Source organism: Electrona antarctica (genome assembly GCF_951216825.1).
Source record: "Electrona antarctica genome assembly, chromosome: 1".
In the NCBI taxonomy this organism is placed as follows: Eukaryota; Metazoa; Chordata; class Actinopteri; order Myctophiformes; family Myctophidae; genus Electrona; species Electrona antarctica.
Genome location: NC_136806.1, coordinates 44,729,712 through 44,753,103, shown reverse-complemented (window position 1 = coordinate 44,753,103; position 23,392 = coordinate 44,729,712).

Sequence of the window (23,392 nt, the reverse complement as noted above, 5' to 3'; positions counted from 1 at the left end):
CTATAGCATGCCGTTTTGCATCATTTTTGAGGATTTGAAAAAAAGACGAAAATCACTCCGAGACAATGGGCTATAGCCCATCGTCTCGGAGTCATTTTCGTCTTTTTTTCAAATCCTTGTTTTTCATCATTTATGACCATGGCGATGGGCTATAGCTCATGGTCTTGAACGGCATACTATAGCATGCCGTTTTGCATCATTTTTGAGGATTTGAAAAAAAGACGAAAATGACTCCGAGACCATGGGCTATAGCCCATCGTCTCGGAGTGATTTTCGTCTTTTTTTTTTAATCCTTGTTTTTCATCAGTTATGACCATGGTGATGGGCTAAGGCCCATGGTCTCGAACGGCATGCTATAGCATGCCGTTTTGCATCATTTTTGAGGATTTGAAAAAAAGACGAAAATCACTCCGAGACCATGGGCTATAGCCCATCGTCTCGGAGTCATTTTCGTCTTTTTTTCAAATCCTTGTTTTTCATCATTTATGACCATGGCGATGGGCTATAGCCCATGGTCTTGAACGGCATACTATAGCATGCCGTTTTGCATCATTTTTGAGGATTTGAAAAAAAGACGAAAATCACTCCGTGACCATGGGCTATAGCCCATCGTCTCGGAGTCATTTTCGTCTTTTTTTCAAATCTTTGTTTTTCATCATTTATGACCATGGCGATGGGCTATAGCCCATGGTCTCGAACGGCATACTATAGCATGCCGTTTTGCATCATTTTTGAGGATTTGAAAAAAAGACGAAAATCACTCCGAGACCATGGGCTATAGCCCATCGTCTCGGAGTCATTTTCGTCTTTTTTTCAAATCCTTGTTTTTCATCATTAATGACCATGGCGATGGGCTATAGCCCATGGTCTTGAACAGCATACTATAGCATGCCGTTTTGCATCATTTTTGAGGATTTGAAAAAAAGACGAAAATCACTCCGAGACCATGGGCTATAGCCCATCGTCTCGGAGTCATTTTCGTCTTTTTTTTCAAATACTTGTTTTTCATCATTTATGACCATGGCAATGGGCTATAGCCCATGGTCTCGAACGGCATACTATAGCATGCCGTTTTGCATCATTTTTGAGGATTTGAAAAAAAGACGAAAATCACTCCGAGACAATGGGCTATAGCCCATCGTCTCGGAGTCATTTTCGTCTTTTTTTTTAATCCTTGTTTTTCATCAGTTATGACCATGGTGATGGGCTAAGGCCCATGGTCTCGAACGGCATGCTATAGCATGCCGTTTTGCATCATTTTTGAAGATTTGAAAAAAAGACGAAAATCACTCCGAGACCATGGGCTATAGCCCATCGTCTCGGAGTCATTTTCGTCTTTTTTTCAAATCCTTGTTTTTCATCATTTATGACCATGGCGATGGGCTATAGCCCATGGTCTTGAACGGCATACTATAGCATGCCGTTTTGCATCATTTTTGAGGATTTGAAAAAAAGACGAAAATCACTCCGAGACCATGGGCTATAGCCCATCGTCTCGGAGTGATTTTCGTCTTTTTTTTTTAATCCTTGTTTTTCATCAGTTATGACCATGGTGATGGGCTAAGGCCCATGGTCTCGAACGGCATGCTATAGCATGCCGTTTTGCATCATTTTTGAGGATTTGAAAAAAAGACGAAAATCACTCCGAGACCATGGGCTATAGCCCATCGTCTCGGATTCATTTTCGTCTTTTTTTCAAATCCTTGTTTTTCATCATTAATGACCATGGCGATGGGCTATAGCCCATGGTCTCAAACGGCATACTATAGCATGCCGTTTTCCATCATTTTTGAGGATTTGAAAAAAAGACGAAAATCACTCCGAGACCATGGGCTATAGCCCATCGTCTCGGAGTCATTTTCGTCTTTTTTTCAAATCCTTGTTTTTCATCATTAATGACCATGGCGATGGGCTATAGCCCATGGTCTTGAACAGCATACTATAGCATGCCGTTTTGCATCATTTTTGAGGATTTGAAAAAAAGACGAAAATCACTCCGAGACCATGGGCTATAGCCCATCGTCTCGGAGTCATTTTCGTCTTTTTTTTCAAATACTTGTTTTTCATCATTTATGACCATGGCAATGGGCTATAGCCCATGGTCTCGAACGGCATACTATAGCATGCCGTTTTGCATCATTTTTGAGGATTTGAAAAAAAGACGAAAATCACTCCGAGACAATGGGCTATAGCCCATCGTCTCGGAGTCATTTTCGTCTTTTTTTCAAATCCTTGTTTTTCATCATTTATGACCATGGCGATGGGCTATAGCTCATGGTCTTGAACGGCATACTATAGCATGCCGTTTTGCATCATTTTTGAGGATTTGAAAAAAAGACGAAAATGACTCCGAGACCATGGGCTATAGCCCATCGTCTCGGAGTGATTTTCGTCTTTTTTTTTTAATCCTTGTTTTTCATCAGTTATGACCATGGTGATGGGCTAAGGCCCATGGTCTCGAACGGCATGCTATAGCATGCCGTTTTGCATCATTTTTGAGGATTTGAAAAAAAGACGAAAATCACTCCGAGACCATGGGCTATAGCCCATCGTCTCGGAGTCATTTTCGTCTTTTTTTCAAATCCTTGTTTTTCATCATTTATGACCATGGCGATGGGCTATAGCCCATGGTCTTGAACGGCATACTATAGCATGCCGTTTTGCATCATTTTTGAGGATTTGAAAAAAAGACGAAAATCACTCCGTGACCATGGGCTATAGCCCATCGTCTCGGAGTCATTTTCGTCTTTTTTTCAAATCTTTGTTTTTCATCATTTATGACCATGGCGATGGGCTATAGCCCATGGTCTCGAACGGCATACTATAGCATGCCGTTTTGCATCATTTTTGAGGATTTGAAAAAAAGACGAAAATCACTCCGAGACCATGGGCTATAGCCCATCGTCTCGGAGTCATTTTCGTCTTTTTTTCAAATCCTTGTTTTTCATCATTAATGACCATGGCGATGGGCTATAGCCCATGGTCTTGAACAGCATACTATAGCATGCCGTTTTGCATCATTTTTGAGGATTTGAAAAAAAGACGAAAATCACTCCGAGACCATGGGCTATAGCCCATCGTCTCGGAGTCATTTTCGTCTTTTTTTTCAAATACTTGTTTTTCATCATTTATGACCATGGCAATGGGCTATAGCCCATGGTCTCGAACGGCATACTATAGCATGCCGTTTTGCATCATTTTTGAGGATTTGAAAAAAAGACGAAAATCACTCCGAGACAATGGGCTATAGCCCATCGTCTCGGAGTCATTTTCGTCTTTTTTTTTTAATCCTTGTTTTTCATCAGTTATGACCATGGTGATGGGCTAAGGCCCATGGTCTCGAACGGCATGCTATAGCATGCCGTTTTGCATCATTTTTGAAGATTTGAAAAAAAGACGAAAATCACTCCGAGACCATGGGCTATAGCCCATCGTCTCGGAGTCATTTTCGTCTTTTTTTCAAGTCCTTGTTTTTCATCATTTATGACCATGGCGATGGGCTATAGCCCATGGTCTTGAACGGCATACTATAGCATGCCGTTTTGCATCATTTTTGAGGATTTGAAAAAAAGACGAAAATCACTCCGAGACCATGGGCTATAGCCCATCGTCTCGGAGTGATTTTCGTCTTTTTTTTTTAATCCTTGTTTTTCATCAGTTATGACCATGGTGATGGGCTAAGGCCCATGGTCTCGAACGGCATGCTATAGCATGCCGTTTTGCATCATTTTTGAGGATTTGAAAAAAAGACGAAAATCACTCCGAGACCATGGGCTATAGCCCATCGTCTCGGATTCATTTTCGTCTTTTTTTCAAATCCTTGTTTTTCATCATTAATGACCATGGCGATGGGCTATAGCCCATGGTCTCGAACGGCATACTATAGCATGCCGTTTTCCATCATTTTTGAGGATTTGAAAAAAAGACGAAAATCACTCCGAGACCATGGGCTATAGCCCATCGTCTCAGGAGTCATTTTCGTCTTTTTTTAAAATCCTTGTTTTTCATCATTTATGACCATGGCGATGGGCTATAGCCCATGGTCTCGAACGGCATACTATAGCATGCCGTTTTGCATCATTTTTGAGGATTTGAAAAAAAGACGAAAATCACTCCGAGACCATGGGCTATAGCCCATCGTCTCGGAGTCATTTTCGTCTTTTTTTCAAATCCTTGTTTTTCATCATTAATGACCGTGGCGATGGGCTATAGCCCATGGTCTTGAACGGCATACTATAGCATGCCGTTTTGCATCATTTTTGAGGATTTGAAAAAAAGACGAAAATCACTCCGAGACCATGGGCTATAGCCCATCGTCTCGGAGTGATTTTCGTCTTTTTTTAATCCTTGTTTTTCATCAGTTATGACCATGGTGATGGGCTAAGGCCCATGGTCTCGAACGGCATGCTATAGCATGCCGTTTTGCATCATTTTTGAGGATTTGAAAAAAAGACGAAAATCACTCCGAGACCATGGGCTATAGCCCATCGTCTCGGAGTCATTTTCGTCTTTTTTTCAAATCCTTGTTTTTCATCATTAATGACCATGGCGATGGGCTATAGCCCATGGTCTCGAACGGCATACTATAGCATGCCGTTTTCCATCATTTTTGAGGATTTGAAAAAAAGACGAAAATCACTCCGAGACCATGGGCTATAGCCCATCGTCTCAGGAGTCATTTTCGTCTTTTTTTCAAATCCTTGTTTTTCATCATTTATGACCATGGCGATGGACTATAGCCCATGGTCTCGAACGGCATACTATAGCATGCCGTTTTGCATCATTTTTGAGGATTTGAAAAAAAGACGAAAATCACTCCGAGACCATGGGCTATAGCCCATCGTCTCGGAGTCATTTTCGTCTTTTTTTCAAATCCTTGTTTTTCATCATTAATGACCGTGGCGATGGGCTATAGCCCATGGTCTCGAACGGCATACTATAGCATGCCGTTTTCCATAATTTTTGAGGATTTGAAAAAAAGACGAAAATCACTCCGAGACCATGGGCTATAGCCCATCGTCTCGTCATTTTCGTCTTTTTTTCAAATCCTTGTTTTTCATCATTTATGACCATGGCGATGGGCTAAGGCCCATGGTCTCGAACGGCATGCTATAGCATGCCGTTTTGCATCATTTTTGAGGATTTGAAAAAAAGACGAAAATCACTCCGAGACCATGGGCTATAGCCCATCGTCTCGGAGTGATTTTCGTCTTTTTTTCAAATCCTTGTTTTTCGTCATTTATGACCATGGCGATGGGCTATAGCCCATGGTCTTGAACGGCATACTATAGCATGCCGTTTTCCATAATTTTTGAGGATTTGAAAAAAAGACGAAAATCACTCCGAGACCATGGGCTATAGCCCATCGTCTCGTCATTTTCGTCTTTTTTTCAAATCCTTGTTTTTCATCATTTATGACCATGGCGATGGGCTAAGGCCCATGGTCTCGAACGGCATGCTATAGCATGCCGTTTTGCATCATTTTTGAGGATTTGAAAAAAAGACGAAAATCACTCCGAGACCATGGGCTATAGCCCATCGTCTCGGAGTGATTTTCGTCTTTTTTTCAAATCCTTGTTTTTCGTAATTTATGACCATGGCGATGGGCTATAGCCCATGGTCTTGAACGGCATACTATAGCATGCCGTTTTGCATCATTTTTGAGGATTTGAAAAAAAGACGAAAATCACTCCGAGACCATGGGCTATAGCCCATCGTCTCGGAGTGATTTTCGTCTTTTCTTTTTAATCCTTGTTTTTCATCAGTTATGACCATGGTGATGGGCTAAGGCCCATGGTCTCGAACGGCATGCTATAGCATGCCGTTTTGCATCATTTTTGAGGATTTGAAAAAAAGACGAAAATCACTCCGAGACCATGGGCTATAGCCCATCGTCTCGGAGTCATTTTCGTCTTTTTTTCAAATCCTTGTTTTTCATCATTTATGACCATGGCGATGGGCTATAGCCCATGGTCTTGAACGGCATGCTATAGCATGCCGTTTTGCATCATTTTTGAGGATTTGAAAAAAAGACGAAAATCACTCCGAGACCATGGGCTATAGCCCATCGTCTCGGAGTCATTTTCGTCTTTTTTTCAAATCTTTGTTTTTCATCATTTATGACCATGGCGATGGGCTATAGCCCATGGTCTCGAACGGCATACTATAGCATGCCGTTTTGCATCATTTTTGAGGATTTGAAAAAAAGACGAAAATCACTCCGAGACCATGGGCTATAGCCCATCGTCTCGGAGTCATTTTCGTCTTTTTTTCAAATCCTTGTTTTTCATCATTAATGACCATGGCGATGGGCTATAGCCCATGGTCTTGAACAGCATACTATAGCATGCCGTTTTGCATCATTTTTGAGGATTTGAAAAAAAGACGAAAATCACTCCGAGACCATGGGCTATAGCCCATCGTCTCGGAGTCATTTTCGTCTTTTTTTTCAAATACTTGTTTTTCATCATTTATGACCATGGCAATGGGCTATAGCCCATGGTCTCGAACGGCATACTATAGCATGCCGTTTTGCATCATTTTTGAGGATTTGAAAAAAAGACGAAAATCACTCCGAGACAATGGGCTATAGCCCATCGTCTCGGAGTCATTTTCGTCTTTTTTTCAAATCCTTGTTTTTCATCATTTATGACCATGGCGATGGGCTATAGCTCATGGTCTTGAACGGCATACTATAGCATGCCGTTTTGCATCATTTTTGAGGATTTGAAAAAAAGACGAAAATGACTCCGAGACCATGGGCTATAGCCCATCGTCTCGGAGTGATTTTCGTCTTTTTTTTTTAATCCTTGTTTTTCATCAGTTATGACCATGGTGATGGGCTAAGGCCCATGGTCTCGAACGGCATGCTATAGCATGCCGTTTTGCATCATTTTTGAGGATTTGAAAAAAAGACGAAAATCACTCCGAGACCATGGGCTATAGCCCATCGTCTCGGAGTCATTTTCGTCTTTTTTTCAAATCCTTGTCTTTCATCATTTATGACCATGGCGATGGGCTATAGCCCATGGTCTTGAACGGCATACTATAGCATGCCGTTTTGCATCATTTTTGAGGATTTGAAAAAAAGACGAAAATCACTCCGAGACCATGGGCTATAGCCCATCGTCTCGGAGTCATTTTCGTCTTTTTTTCAAATCTTTGTTTTTCATCATTTATGACCATGGCGATGGGCTATAGCCCATGGTCTCGAACGGCATACTATAGCATGCCGTTTTGCATCATTTTTGAGGATTTGAAAAAAAGACGAAAATCACTCCGAGACCATGGGCTATAGCCCATCGTCTCGGAGTCATTTTCGTCTTTTTTTCAAATCCTTGTTTTTCATCATTAATGACCATGGCGATGGGCTATAGCCCATGGTCTTGAACAGCATACTATAGCATGCCGTTTTGCATCATTTTTGAGGATTTGAAAAAAAGACGAAAATCACTCCGAGACCATGGGCTATAGCCCATCGTCTCGGAGTCATTTTCGTCTTTTTTTTCAAATACTTGTTTTTCATCATTTATGACCATGGCAATGGGCTATAGCCCATGGTCTCGAACGGCATACTATAGCATGCCGTTTTGCATCATTTTTGAGGATTTGAAAAAAAGACGAAAATCACTCCGAGACAATGGGCTATAGCCCATCGTCTCGGAGTCATTTTCGTCTTATTTTCAAATCTTTGTTTTTCATCATTTATGACCATGGCGATGGGCTAAGGCCCATGGTCTCGAACGGCATGCTATAGCATGCCGTTTTGCATCATTTTTGAGGATTTGAAAAAAAGACGAAAATCACTCCGAGACCATGGGCTATAGCCCATCGTCTCGGAGTCATTTTCGTCTTTTTTTCAAATCCTTGTTTTTCATCATTTATGACCATGGCGATGGGCTATAGCTCATGGTCTTGAACGGCATACTATAGCATGCCGTTTTGCATCATTTTTGAGGATTTGAAAAAAAGACGAAAATGACTCCGAGACCATGGGCTATAGCCCATCGTCTCGGAGTGATTTTCGTCTTTTTTTTTTAATCCTTGTTTTTCATCAGTTATGACCATGGTGATGGGCTAAGGCCCATGGTCTCGAACGGCATGCTATAGCATGCCGTTTTGCATCATTTTTGAGGATTTGAAAAAAAGACGAAAATCACTCCGAGACCATGGGCTATAGCCCATCGTCTCGGAGTCATTTTCGTCTTTTTTTCAAATCCTTGTTTTTCATCATTTATGACCATGGCGATGGGCTATAGCCCATGGTCTTGAACGGCATACTATAGCATGCCGTTTTGCATCATTTTTGAGGATTTGAAAAAAAAGACGAAAATCACTCCGAGACCATGGGCTATAGCCCATCGTCTCGGAGTCATTTTCGTCTTTTTTTCAAATCCTTGTTTTTCATCATTTATGACCATGGCGATGGGCTATAGCCCATGGTCTTGAACGGCATACTATAGCATGCCGTTTTGCATCATTTTTGAGGATTTGAAAAAAAGACGAAAATCACTCCGAGACCATGGGCTATAGCCCATCGTCTCGGAGTGATTTTCGTCTTTTTTTTTGAATCCTTGTTTTTCATCAGTTATGACCATGGTGATGGGCTAAGGCCCATGGTCTCGAACGGCATGCTATAGCATGCCGTTTTGCATCATTTTTGAGGATTTGAAAAAAAGACGAAAATCACTCCGAGACCATGGGCTATAGCCCATCGTCTCGGAGTCATTTTCGTCTTTTTTTCAAATCCTTGTTTTTCATCATTAATGACCATGGCGATGGGCTATAGCCCATGGTCTTGAACAGCATACTATAGCATGCCGTTTTGCATCATTTTTGAGGATTTGAAAAAAAGACGAAAATCACTCCGAGACCATGGGCTATAGCCCATCGTCTCGGAGTCATTTTCGTCTTTTTTTTCAAATACTTGTTTTTCATCATTTATGACCATGGCAATGGGCTATAGCCCATGGTCTCGAACGGCATACTATAGCATGCCGTTTTGCATCATTTTTGAGGATTTGAAAAAAAGACGAAAATCACTCCGAGACAATGGGCTATAGCCCATCGTCTCGGAGTCATTTTCGTCTTATTTTCAAATCTTTGTTTTTCATCATTTATGACCATGGCGATGGGCTATAGCCCATGGTCTCGAACGGCATACTATAGCATGCCGTTTTGCATCATTTTTGAGGATTTGAAAAAAAGACGAAAATCACTCCGAGACCATGGGCTATAGCCCATCGTCTCGGAGTCATTTTCGTCTTTTTTTCAAATCCTTGTTTTTCATCATTAATGACCATGGCGATGGGCTATTGCCCATGGTCTTGAACAGCATACTATAGCATGCCGTTTTGCATCATTTTTGAGGATTTGAAAAAAAGACGAAAATCACTCCGAGACAATGGGCTATAGCCCATCGTCTCGGAGTCATTTTCGTCTTTTTTTCAAATCCTTGTTTTTCATCATTTATGACCATGGCGATGGGCTATAGCTCATGGTCTTGAACGGCATACTATAGCATGCCGTTTTGCATCATTTTTGAGGATTTGAAAAAAAGACGAAAATGACTCCGAGACCATGGGCTATAGCCCATCGTCTCGGAGTGATTTTCGTCTTTTTTTTTTAATCCTTGTTTTTCATCAGTTATGACCATGGTGATGGGCTAAGGCCCATGGTCTCGAACGGCATGCTATAGCATGCCGTTTTGCATCATTTTTGAGGATTTGAAAAAAAGACGAAAATCACTCCGAGACCATGGGCTATAGCCCATCGTCTCGGAGTCATTTTCGTCTTTTTTTCAAATCCTTGTTTTTCATCATTTATGACCATGGCGATGGGCTATAGCCCATGGTCTTGAACGGCATACTATAGCATGCCGTTTTGCATCATTTTTGAGGATTTGAAAAAAAGACGAAAATCACTCCGAGACAATGGGCTATAGCCCATCGTCTCGGAGTCATTTTCGTCTTTTTTTCAAATCTTTGTTTTTCATCATTTATGACCATGGCGATGGGCTATAGCCCATGGTCTCGAACGGCATACTATAGCATGCCGTTTTGCATCATTTTTGAGGATTTGAAAAAAAGACGAAAATCACTCCGAGACCATGGGCTATAGCCCATCGTCTCGGAGTCATTTTCGTCTTTTTTTCAAATCCTTGTTTTTCATCATTAATGACCATGGCGATGGGCTATTGCCCATGGTCTTGAACAGCATACTATAGCATGCCGTTTTGCATCATTTTTGAGGATTTGAAAAAAAGACGAAAATCACTCCGAGACAATGGGCTATAGCCCATCGTCTCGGAGTCATTTTCGTCTTTTTTTCAAATCCTTGTTTTTCATCATTTATGACCATGGCGATGGGCTATAGCTCATGGTCTTGAACGGCATACTATAGCATGCCGTTTTGCATCATTTTTGAGGATTTGAAAAAAAGACGAAAATGACTCCGAGACCATGGGCTATAGCCCATCGTCTCGGAGTGATTTTCGTCTTTTTTTTTTAATCCTTGTTTTTCATCAGTTATGACCATGGTGATGGGCTAAGGCCCATGGTCTCGAACGGCATGCTATAGCATGCCGTTTTGCATCATTTTTGAGGATTTGAAAAAAAGACGAAAATCACTCCGAGACCATGGGCTATAGCCCATCGTCTCGGAGTCATTTTCGTCTTTTTTTCAAATCCTTGTTTTTCATCATTTATGACCATGGCGATGGGCTATAGCCCATGGTCTTGAACGGCATACTATAGCATGCCGTTTTGCATCATTTTTGAGGATTTGAAAAAAAGACGAAAATCACTCCGAGACAATGGGCTATAGCCCATCGTCTCGGAGTCATTTTCGTCTTTTTTTCAAATCCTTGTTTTTCATCATTTATGACCATGGCGATGGGCTATAGCTCATGGTCTTGAACGGCATACTATAGCATGCCGTTTTGCATCATTTTTGAGGATTTGAAAAAAAGACGAAAATGACTCCGAGACCATGGGCTATAGCCCATCGTCTCGGAGTAATTTTCGTCTTTTTTTTTTAATCCTTGTTTTTCATCAGTTATGACCATGGTGATGGGCTAAGGCCCATGGTCTCGAACGGCATGCTATAGCATGCCGTTTTGCATCATTTTTGAGGATTTGAAAAAAAGACGAAAATCACTCCGAGACCATGGGCTATAGCCCATCGTCTCGGAGTCATTTTCGTCTTTTTTTCAAATCCTTGTTTTTCATCATTTATGACCATGGCGATGGGCTATAGCCCATGGTCTTGAACGGCATACTATAGCATGCCGTTTTGCATCATTTTTGAGGATTTGAAAAAAAGACGAAAATCACTCCGAGACCATGGGCTATAGCCCATCGTCTCGGAGTCATTTTCGTCTTTTTTTCAAATCCTTGTTTTTCATCATTTATGACCATGGCGATGGGCTATAGCCCATGGTCTTGAACGGCATACTATAGCATGCCGTTTTGCATCATTTTTGAGGATTTGAAAAAAAGACGAAAATCACTCCGAGACCATGGGCTATAGCCCATCGTCTCGGAGTGATTTTCGTCTTTTTTTTTGAATCCTTGTTTTTCATCAGTTATGACCATGGTGATGGGCTAAGGCCCATGGTCTCGAACGGCATGCTATAGCATGCCGTTTTGCATCATTTTTGAGGATTTGAAAAAAAGACGAAAATCACTCCGAGACCATGGGCTATAGCCCATCGTCTCGGAGTCATTTTCGTCTTTTTTTCAAGTCCTTGTTTTTCATCATTAATGACCATCGCGATGGGCTATAGCCCATGGTCTTGAACAGCATACTATAGCATGCCGTTTTGCATCATTTTTGAGGATTTGAAAAAAAGACGAAAATCACTCCGAGACAATGGGCTATAGCCCATCGTCTCGGAGTCATTTTCGTCTTTTTTTCAAATCCTTGTTTTTCATCATTTATGACCATGGCGATGGGCTATAGCTCATGGTCTTGAACGGCATACTATAGCATGCCGTTTTGCATCATTTTTGAGGATTTGAAAAAAAGACGAAAATGACTCCGAGACCATGGGCTATAGCCCATCGTCTCGGAGTGATTTTCGTCTTTTTTTTTTAATCCTTGTTTTTCATCAGTTATGACCATGGTGATGGGCTAAGGCCCATGGTCTCGAACGGCATGCTATAGCATGCCGTTTTGCATCATTTTTGAGGATTTGAAAAAAAGACGAAAATCACTCCGAGACCATGGGCTATAGCCCATCGTCTCGGAGTCATTTTCGTCTTTTTTTCAAATCCTTGTTTTTCATCATTTATGACCATGGCGATGGGCTATAGCCCATGGTCTTGAACGGCATACTATAGCATGCCGTTTTGCATCATTTTTGAGGATTTGAAAAAAAGACGAAAATCACTCCGAGACCATGGGCTATAGCCCATCGTCTCGGAGTCATTTTCGTCTTTTTTTCAAATCCTTGTTTTTCATCATTTATGACCATGGCGATGGGCTATAGCCCATGGTCTTGAACGGCATACTATAGCATGCCGTTTTGCATCATTTTTGAGGATTTGAAAAAAAGACGAAAATCACTCCGAGACCATGGGCTATAGCCCATCGTCTCGGAGTGATTTTCGTCTTTTTTTTTGAATCCTTGTTTTTCATCAGTTATGACCATGGTGATGGGCTAAGGCCCATGGTCTCGAACGGCATGCTATAGCATGCCGTTTTGCATCATTTTTGAGGATTTGAAAAAAAGACGAAAATCACTCCGAGACAATGGGCTATAGCCCATCGTCTCGGAGTCATTTTCGTCTTTTTTTCAAATCCTTGTTTTTCATCATTTATGACCATGGCGATGGGCTATAGCTCATGGTCTTGAACGGCATACTATAGCATGCCGTTTTGCATCATTTTTGAGGATTTGAAAAAAAGACGAAAATGACTCCGAGACCATGGGCTATAGCCCATCGTCTCGGAGTGATTTTCGTATTTTTTTTTTAATCCTTGTTTTTCATCAGTTATGACCATGGTGATGGGCTAAGGCCCATGGTCTCGAACGGCATGCTATAGCATGCCGTTTTGCATCATTTTTGAGGATTTGAAAAAAAGACGAAAATCACTCCGAGACCATGGGCTATAGCCCATCGTCTCGGAGTCATTTTCGTCTTTTTTTCAAATCCTTGTTTTTCATCATTTATGACCATGGCGATGGGCTATAGCCCATGGTCTTGAACGGCATACTATAGCATGCCGTTTTGCATCATTTTTGAGGATTTGAAAAAAAGACGAAAATCACTCCGAGACCATGGGCTATAGCCCATCGTCTCGGAGTCATTTTCGTCTTTTTTTCAAATCCTTGTTTTTCATCATTTATGACCATGGCGATGGGCTATAGCCCATGGTCTTGAACGGCATACTATAGCATGCCGTTTTGCATCATTTTTGAGGATTTGAAAAAAAGACGAAAATCACTCCGAGACCATGGGCTATAGCCCATCGTCTCGGAGTGATTTTCGTCTTTTTTTTTGAATCCTTGTTTTTCATCAGTTATGACCATGGTGATGGGCTAAGGCCCATGGTCTCGAACGGCATGCTATAGCATGCCGTTTTGCATCATTTTTGAGGATTTGAAAAAAAGACGAAAATCACTCCGAGACCATGGGCTATAGCCCATCGTCTCGGAGTCATTTTCGTCTTTTTTTCAAATCCTTGTTTTTCATCATTTATGACCATGGCGATGGGCTATAGCCCATGGTCTTGAACGGCATACTATAGCATGCCGTTTTGCATCATTTTTGAGGATTTGAAAAAAAGACGAAAATCACTCCGAGAACATGGGCTATAGCCCATCGTCTCGGAGTGATTTTCGTCTTTTTTTTTTAATCCTTGTTTTTCATCAGTTATGACCATGGTGATGGGCTAAGGCCCATGGTCTCGAACGGCATGCTATAGCATGCCGTTTTGCATCATTTTTGAGGATTTGAAAAAAAGACGAAAATCACTCCGAGACCATGGGCTATAGCCCATCGTCTCGGAGTCATTTTCGTCTTTTTTTCAAATCCTTGTTTTTCATCATTTATGACCATGGCGATGGGCTATAGCCCATGGTCTCGAACGGCATACTATAGCATGCCGTTTTCCATCATTTTTGAGGATTTGAAAAAAAGACGAAAATCACTCCGAGACCATGGGCTATAGCCCATCGTCTCGGAGTCATTTTCGTCTTTTTTTCAAATCTTTGTTTTTCATCATTTATGACCATGGCGATGGGCTATAGCCCATGGTCTCGAACGGCATACTATAGCATGCCGTTTTGCATCATTTTTGAGGATTTGAAAAAAAGACGAAAATCACTCCGAGACCATGGGCTATAGCCCATCGTCTCGGAGTCATTTTCGTCTTTTTTTCAAATCCTTGTTTTTCATCATTAATGACCATGGCGATGGGCTATAGCCCATGTTCTTGAACGGCATACTATAGCATGCCGTTTTGCATCATTTTTGAGGATTTGAAAAAAAGACGAAAATCACTCCGAGACCATGGGCTATAGCCCATCGTCTCGGAGTGATTTTCGTCTTTTTTTTCAAATCCTTGTTATTCATCATTTATGACCATGGCGATGGGCTATAGCCCATGGTCTTGAACGGCATGCTATAGCATGCCGTTTTGCATCATTTTTGAGGATTTGAAAAAAAGACGAAAATCACTCCGAGACCATGGGCTATAGCCCATCGTCTCGGAGTCATTTTCGTCTTTTTTTCAAATCTTTGTTTTTCATCATTTATGACCATGGCGATGGGCTATAGCCCATGGTCTCGAACGGCATACTATAGCATGCCGTTTTGCATCATTTTTGAGGATTTGAAAAAAAGACGAAAATCACTCCGAGACCATGGGCTATAGCCCATCGTCTCGGAGTCATTTTCGTCTTTTTTTCAAATCCTTGTTTTTCATCATTTATGACCATGGCGATGGGCTATAGCCCATGGTCTCGAACGGCATACTATAGCATGCCGTTTTGCATCATTTTTGAGGATTTGAAAAAAAGACGAAAATCACTCCGAGACCATGGGCTATAGCCCATCGTCTCGGAGTCATTTTCGTCTTTTTTTCAAATCCTTGTTTTTCATCATTAATGACCATGGCGATGGGCTATAGCCCATGTTCTTGAACGGCATACTATAGCATGCCGTTTTGCATCATTTTTGAGGATTTGAAAAAAAGACGAAAATCACTCCGAGACCATGGGCTATAGCCCATCGTCTCGGAGTGATTTTCGTCTTTTTTTTCAAATCCTTGTTATTCATCATTTATGACCATGGCGATGGGCTATAGCCCATGGTCTTGAACGGCATGCTATAGCATGCCGTTTTGCATCATTTTTGAGGATTTGAAAAAAAGAGTAAAATCACTCCGAGACCATGGGCTATAGCCCATCGTCTCGGAGTCATTTTCGTCTTTTTTTCAAATCTTTGTTTTTCATCATTTATGACCATGGCGATGGGCTATAGCCCATGGTCTCGAACGGCATACTATAGCATGCCGTTTTGCATCATTTTTGAGGATTTGAAAAAAAGACGAAAATCACTCCGAGACCATGGGCTATAGCCCATCGTCTCGGAGTCATTTTCGTCTTTTTTTCAAATCCTTGTTTTTCATCATTAATGACCGTGGCGATGGGCTATAGCCCATGGTCTCGAACGGCATACTATAGCATGCCGTTTTCCATCATTTTTGAGGATTTGAAAAAAAGACGAAAATCACTCCGAGACCATGGGCTATAGCCCATCGTCTCGGAGTCATTTTCGTCTTTTTTTCAAATCCTTGTTTTTCATCATTTATGACCATGGCGATGGGCTATAGCCCATGGTCTCGAACGGCATACTATAGCATGCCGTTTTGCATCATTTTTGAGGATTTGAAAAAAAGACGAAAATCACACCGAGACCATGGGCTATAGCCCATCGTCTCGGAGTCATTTTCGTCTTTTTTTCAAATCCTTGTTTTTCATCATTTATGACCATGGCGATGGGCTAAGGCCCATGGTCTCGAACGGCATGCTATAGCATGCCGTTTTGCATCATTTTTGAGGATTTGAAAAAAAGACGAAAATCACTCCGAGACCATGGGCTATAGCCCATCGTCTCGGAGTCATTTTCGTCTTTTTTTTCAAATCCTTGTTTTTCATCATTTATGACCATGGCGATGGGCTATAGCCCATGGTCTTGAACGGCATGCTATAGCATGCCGTTTTGCATCATTTTTGAGGATTTGAAAAAAAGAGTAAAATCACTCCGAGACCATGGGCTATAGCCCATCGTCTCGGAGTCATTTTCGTCTTTTTTTCAAATCTTTGTTTTTCATCATTTATGACCATGGCGATGGGCTATAGCCCATGGTCTCGAACGGCATACTATAGCATGCCGTTTTGCATCATTTTTGAGGATTTGAAAAAAAGACGAAAATCACTCCGAGACCATGGGCTATAGCCCATCGTCTCGGAGTCATTTTCGTCTTTTTTTCAAATCCTTGTTTTTCATCATTAATGACCATGGCGATGGGCTATAGCCCATGGTCTTGAACGGCATACTATAGCATGCCGTTTTGCATCATTTTTGAGGATTTGAAAAAAAGACGAAAATCACTCCGAGACCATGGGCTATAGCCCATCGTCTCGGAGTCATTTTCGTCTTTTTTTTCAAATACTTGTTTTTCATCATTTATGACCATGGCAATGGGCTATAGCCCATGGTCTCGAACGGCATACTATAGCATGCCGTTTTGCATCATTTTTGAGGATTTGAAAAAAAGACGAAAATCACTCCGAGACAATGGGCTATAGCCCATCGTCTCGGAGTCATTTTCGTCTTTTTTTCAAATCCTTGTTTTTCATCATTTATGACCATGGCGATGGGCTATAGCTCATGATCTTGAACGGCATACTATAGCATGCCGTTTTGCATCATTTTTGAGGATTTGAAAAAAAGACGAAAATGACTCCGAGACCATGGGCTATAGCCCATCGTCTCGGAGTGATTTTCGTCTTTTTTTTTTAATCCTTGTTTTTCATCAGTTATGACCATGGTGATGGGCTAAGGCCCATGGTCTCGAACGGCATGCTATAGCATGCCGTTTTGCATCATTTTTGAGGATTTGAAAAAAAGACGAAAATCACTCCGAGACCATGGGCTATAGCCCATCGTCTCGGAGTCATTTTCGTCTTTTTTTCAAATCCTTGTTTTTCATCATTTATGACCATGGCGATGGGCTATAGCCCATGGTCTCGAACGGCATACTATAGCATGCCGTTTTGCATCATTTTTGAGGATTTAAAAAAAAGACGAAAATCACTCCGAGACCATGGGCTATAGCCCATCGTCTCGGAGTCATTTTCGTCTTTTTTTCAAATCCTTGTTTTTCATCATTTATGACCATGGCGATGGGCTATAGCCCATGGTCTTGAACGGCATACTATAGCATGCCGTTTTGCATCATTTTTGAGGATTTGAAAAAAAGACGAAAATCACTCCGAGACCATGGGCTATAGCCCATCGTCTCGGAGTCATTTTCGTCTTTTTTTTCAAATACTTGTTTTTCATCATTTATGACCATGGCAATGGGCTATAGCCCATGGTCTCGAACGGCATACTATAGCATGCCGTTTTGCATCATTTTTGAGGATTTGAAAAAAAGACGAAAATCACTCCGAGACGATGGGCTATAGCCCATCGTCTCGGAGTCATTTTCGTCTTATTTTCAAATCTTTGTTTTTCATCATTTATGACCATGGCGATGGGCTATAGCCCATGGTCTCGAACGGCATACTATAGCATGCCGTTTTGCATCATTTTTGAGGATTTGAAAAAAAGACGAAAATCACTCCGAGACCATGGGCTATAGCCCATCGTCTCGGAGTCATTTTCGTCTTTTTTTCAAATCCTTGTTTTTCATCATTAATGACCATGGCGATGGGCTATTGCCCATGGTCTTGAACAGCATACTATAGCATGCCGTTTTGCATCATTTTTGAGGATTTGAAAAAAAGACGAAAATCACTCCGAGACAATGGGCTATAGCCCATCGTCTCGGAGTCATTTTCGTCTTTTTTTCAAATCCTTGTTTTTCATCATTTATGACCATGGCGATGGGCTATAGCTCATGGTCTTGAACGGCATACTATAGCATGCCGTTTTGCATCATTTTTGAGGATTTGAAAAAAAGACGAAAATGACTCCGAGACCATGGGCTATAGCCCATCGTCTCGGAGTGATTTTCGTCTTTTTTTTTTAATCCTTGTTTTTCATCAGTTATGACCATGGTGATGGGCTAAGGCCCATGGTCTCGAACGGCATGCTATAGCATGCCGTTTTGCATCATTTTTGAGGATTTGAAAAAAAGACGAAAATCACTCCGAGACCATGGGCTATAGCCCATCGTCTCGGAGTCATTTTCGTCTTTTTTTCAAATCCTTGTTTTTCATCATTTATGACCATGGCGATGGGCTATAGCCCATGGTCTTGAACGGCATACTATAGCATGCCGTTTTGCATCATTTTTGAGGATTTGAAAAAAAGACGAAAATCACTCCGTGACCATGGGCTATAGCCCATCGTCTCGGAGTCATTTTCGTCTTTTTTTCAAATCTTTGTTTTTCATCATTTATGACCATGGCGATGGGCTATAGCCCATGGTCTCGAACGGCATACTATAGCATGCCGTTTTGCATCATTTTTGAGGATTTGAAAAAAAGACGAAAATCACTCCGAGACCATGGGCTATAGCCCATCGTCTCGGAGTCATTTTCGTCTTTTTTTCAAATCCTTGTTTTTCATCATTAATGACCATGGCGATGGGCTATAGCCCATGGTCTTGAACAGCATACTATAGCATGCCGTTTTGCATCATTTTTGAGGATTTGAAAAAAAGACGAAAATCACTCCGAGACCATGGGCTATAGCCCATCGTCTCGGAGTCATTTTCGTCTTTTTTTCAAATCCTTGTTTTTCATCATTTATGACCATGGCGATGGGCTATAGCCCATGGTCTCGAACGGCATACTATAGCATGCCGTTTTGCATCATTTTTGAGGATTTGAAAAAAAGACGAAAATCACTCCGAGACCATGGGCTATAGCCCATCGTCTCGGAGTCATTTTCGTCTTTTTTTCAAATCCTTGTTTTTCATCATTAATGACCATGGCGATGGGCTATAGCCCATGTTCTTGAACGGCATACTATAGCATGCCGTTTTGCATCATTTTTGAGGATTTGAAAAAAAGACGAAAATCACTCCGAGACCATGGGCTATAGCCCATCGTCTCGGAGTGATTTTCGTCTTTTTTTTCAAATCCTTGTTTTTCATCATTTATGACCATGGCGATGGGCTATAGCCCATGGTCTTGAACGGCATGCTATAGCATGCCGTTTTGCATCATTTTTGAGGATTTGAAAAAAAGAGTAAAATCACTCCGAGACCATGGGCTATAGCCCATCGTCTCGGAGTCATTTTCGTCTTTTTTTCAAATCTTTGTTTTTCATCATTTATGACCATGGCGATGGGCTATAGCCCATGGTCTCGAACGGCATACTATAGCATGCCGTTTTGCATCATTTTTGAGGATTTGAAAAAAAGACGAAAATCACTCCGAGACCATGGGCTATAGCCCATCGTCTCGGAGTCATTTTCGTCTTTTTTTCAAATCCTTGTTTTTCATCATTAATGACCGTGGCGATGGGCTATAGCCCATGGTCTCGAACGGCATACTATAGCATGCCGTTTTCCATCATTTTTGAGGATTTGAAAAAAAGACGAAAATCACTCCGAGACCATGGGCTATAGCCCATCGTCTCGGAGTCATTTTCGTCTTTTTTTCAAATCCTTGTTTTTCATCATTTATGACCATGGCGATGGGCTATAGCCCATGGTCTCGAACGGCATACTATAGCATGCCGTTTTGCATCATTTTTGAGGATTTGAAAAAAAGACGAAAATCACACCGAGACCATGGGCTATAGCCCATCGTCTCGGAGTCATTTTCGTCTTTTTTTCAAATCCTTGTTTTTCATCATTTATGACCATGGCGATGGGCTAAGGCCCATGGTCTCGAACGGCATGCTATAGCATGCCGTTTTGCATCATTTTTGAGGATTTGAAAAAAAGACGAAAATCACTCCGAGACCATGGGCTATAGCCCATCGTCTCGGAGTCATTTTCGTCTTTTTTTTCAAATCCTTGTTTTTCATCATTTATGACCATGGCGATGGGCTATAGCCCATGGTCTTGAACGGCATGCTATAGCATGCCGTTTTGCATCATTTTTGAGGATTTGAAAAAAGAGTAAAATCACTCCGAGACCATGGGCTATAGCCCATCGTCTCGGAGTCATTTTCGTCTTTTTTTCAAATCTTTGTTTTTCATCATTTATGACCATGGCGATGGGCTATAGCCCATGGTCTCGAACGGCATACTATAGCATGCCGTTTTGCATCATTTTTGAGGATTTGAAAAAAAGACGAAAATCACTCCGAGACCATGGGCTATAGCCCATCGTCTCGGAGTCATTTTCGTCTTTTTTTCAAATCCTTGTTTTTCATCATTAATGACCATGGCGATGGGCTATAGCCCATGGTCTTGAACGGCATACTATATCATGCCGTTTTGCATCATTTTTGAGGATTTGAAAAAAAGACGAAAATCACTCCGAGACCATGGGCTATAGCCCATCGTCTCGGAGTCATTTTCGTCTTTTTTTTCAAATACTTGTTTTTCATCATTTATGACCATGGCAATGGGCTATAGCCCATGGTCTCGAACGGCATACTATAGCATGCCGTTTTGCATCATTTTTGAGGATTTGAAAAAAAGACGAAAATCACTCCGAGACAATGGGCTATAGCCCATCGTCTCGGAGTCATTTTCGTCTTTTTTTCAAATCCTTGTTTTTCATCATTTATGACCATGGCGATGGGCTATAGCTCATGATCTTGAACGGCATACTATAGCATGCCGTTTTGCATCATTTTTGAGGATTTGAAAAAAAGACGAAAATGACTCCGAGACCATGGGCTATAGCCCATCGTCTCGGAGTGATTTTCGTCTTTTTTTTTTAATCCTTGTTTTTCATCAGTTATGACCATGGTGATGGGCTAAGGCCCATGGTCTCGAACGGCATGCTATAGCATGCCGTTTTGCATCATTTTTGAGGATTTGAAAAAAAGACGAAAATCACTCCGAGACCATGGGCTATAGCCCATCGTCTCGGAGTCATTTTCGTCTTTTTTTCAAATCCTTGTTTTTCATCATTTATGACCATGGCGATGGGCTATAGCCCATGGTCTCGAACGGCATACTATAGCATGCCGTTTTGCATCATTTTTGAGGATTTAAAAAAAAGACGAAAATCACTCCGAGACCATGGGCTATAGCCCATCGTCTCGGAGTCATTTTCGTCTTTTTTTCAAATCCTTGTTTTTCATCATTTATGACCATGGCGATGGGCTATAGCCCATGGTCTTGAACGGCATACTATAGCATGCCGTTTTGCATCATTTTTGAGGATTTGAAAAAAAGACGAAAATCACTCCGAGACCATGGGCTATAGCCCATCGTCTCGGAGTCATTTTCGTCTTTTTTTTCAAATACTTGTTTTTCATCATTTATGACCATGGCAATGGGCTATAGCCCATGGTCTCGAACGGCATACTATAGCATGCCGTTTTGCATCATTTTTGAGGATTTGAAAAAAAGACGAAAATCACTCCGAGACGATGGGCTATAGCCCATCGTCTCGGAGTCATTTTCGTCTTATTTTCAAATCTTTGTTTTTCATCATTTATGACCATGGCGATGGGCTATAGCCCATGGTCTCGAACGGCATACTATAGCATGCCGTTTTGCATCATTTTTGAGGATTTGAAAAAAAGACGAAAATCACTCCGAGACCATGGGCTATAGCCCATCGTCTCGGAGTCATTTTCGTCTTTTTTTCAAATCCTTGTTTTTCATCATTAATGACCATGGCGATGGGCTATTGCCCATGGTCTTGAACAGCATACTATAGCATGCCGTTTTGCATCATTTTTGAGGATTTGAAAAAAAGACGAAAATCACTCCGAGACAATGGGCTATAGCCCATCGTCTCGGAGTCATTTTCGTCTTTTTTTCAAATCCTTGTTTTTCATCATTTATGACCATGGCGATGGGCTATAGCTCATGGTCTTGAACGGCATACTATAGCATGCCGTTTTGCATCATTTTTGAGGATTTGAAAAAAAGACGAAAATGACTCCGAGACCATGGGCTATAGCCCATCGTCTCGGAGTCATTTTCGTCTTTTTTTCAAATCCTTGTTTTTCATCATTTATGACCATGGCGATGGGCTATAGCCCATGGTCTTGAACGGCATACTATAGCATGCCGTTTTGCATCATTTTTGAGGATTTGAAAAAAAGACGAAAATCACTCCGTGACCATGGGCTATAGCCCATCGTCTCGGAGTCATTTTCGTCTTTTTTTCAAATCTTTGTTTTTCATCATTTATGACCATGGCGATGGGCTATAGCCCATGGTCTCGAACGGCATACTATAGCATGCCGTTTTGCATCATTTTTGAGGATTTGAAAAAAAGACGAAAATCACTCCGAGACCATGGGCTATAGCCCATCGTCTCGGAGTCATTTTCGTCTTTTTTTCAAATCCTTGTTTTTCATCATTAATGACCATGGCGATGGGCTATAGCCCATGGTCTTGAACAGCATACTATAGCATGCCGTTTTGCATCATTTTTGAGGATTTGAAAAAAAGACGAAAATCACTCCGAGACCATGGGCTATAGCCCATCGTCTCGGAGTCATTTTCGTCTTTTTTTTCAAATACTTGTTTTTCATCATTTATGACCATGGCAATGGGCTATAGCCCATGGTCTCGAACGGCATACTATAGCATGCCGTTTTGCATCATTTTTGAGGATTTGAAAAAAAGACGAAAATCACTCCGAGACAATGGGCTATAGCCCATCGTCTCGGAGTCATTTTCGTCTTTTTTTCAAATCCTTGTTTTTCATCATTTATGACCATGGCGATGGGCTATAGCTCATGGTCTTGAACGGCATACTATAGCATGCCGTTTTGCATCATTTTTGAGGATTTGAAAAAAAGACGAAAATGACTCCGAGACCATGGGCTATAGCCCATCGTCTCGGAGTGATTTTCGTCTTTTTTTTTTAATCCTTGTTTTTCATCAGTTATGACCATGGTGATGGGCTAAGGCCCATGGTCTCGAACGGCATGCTATAGCATGCCGTTTTGCATCATTTTTGAGGATTTGAAAAAAAGACGAAAATCACTCCGAGACCATGGGCTATAGCCCATCGTCTCGGAGTCATTTTCGTCTTTTTTTCAAATCCTTGTTTTTCATC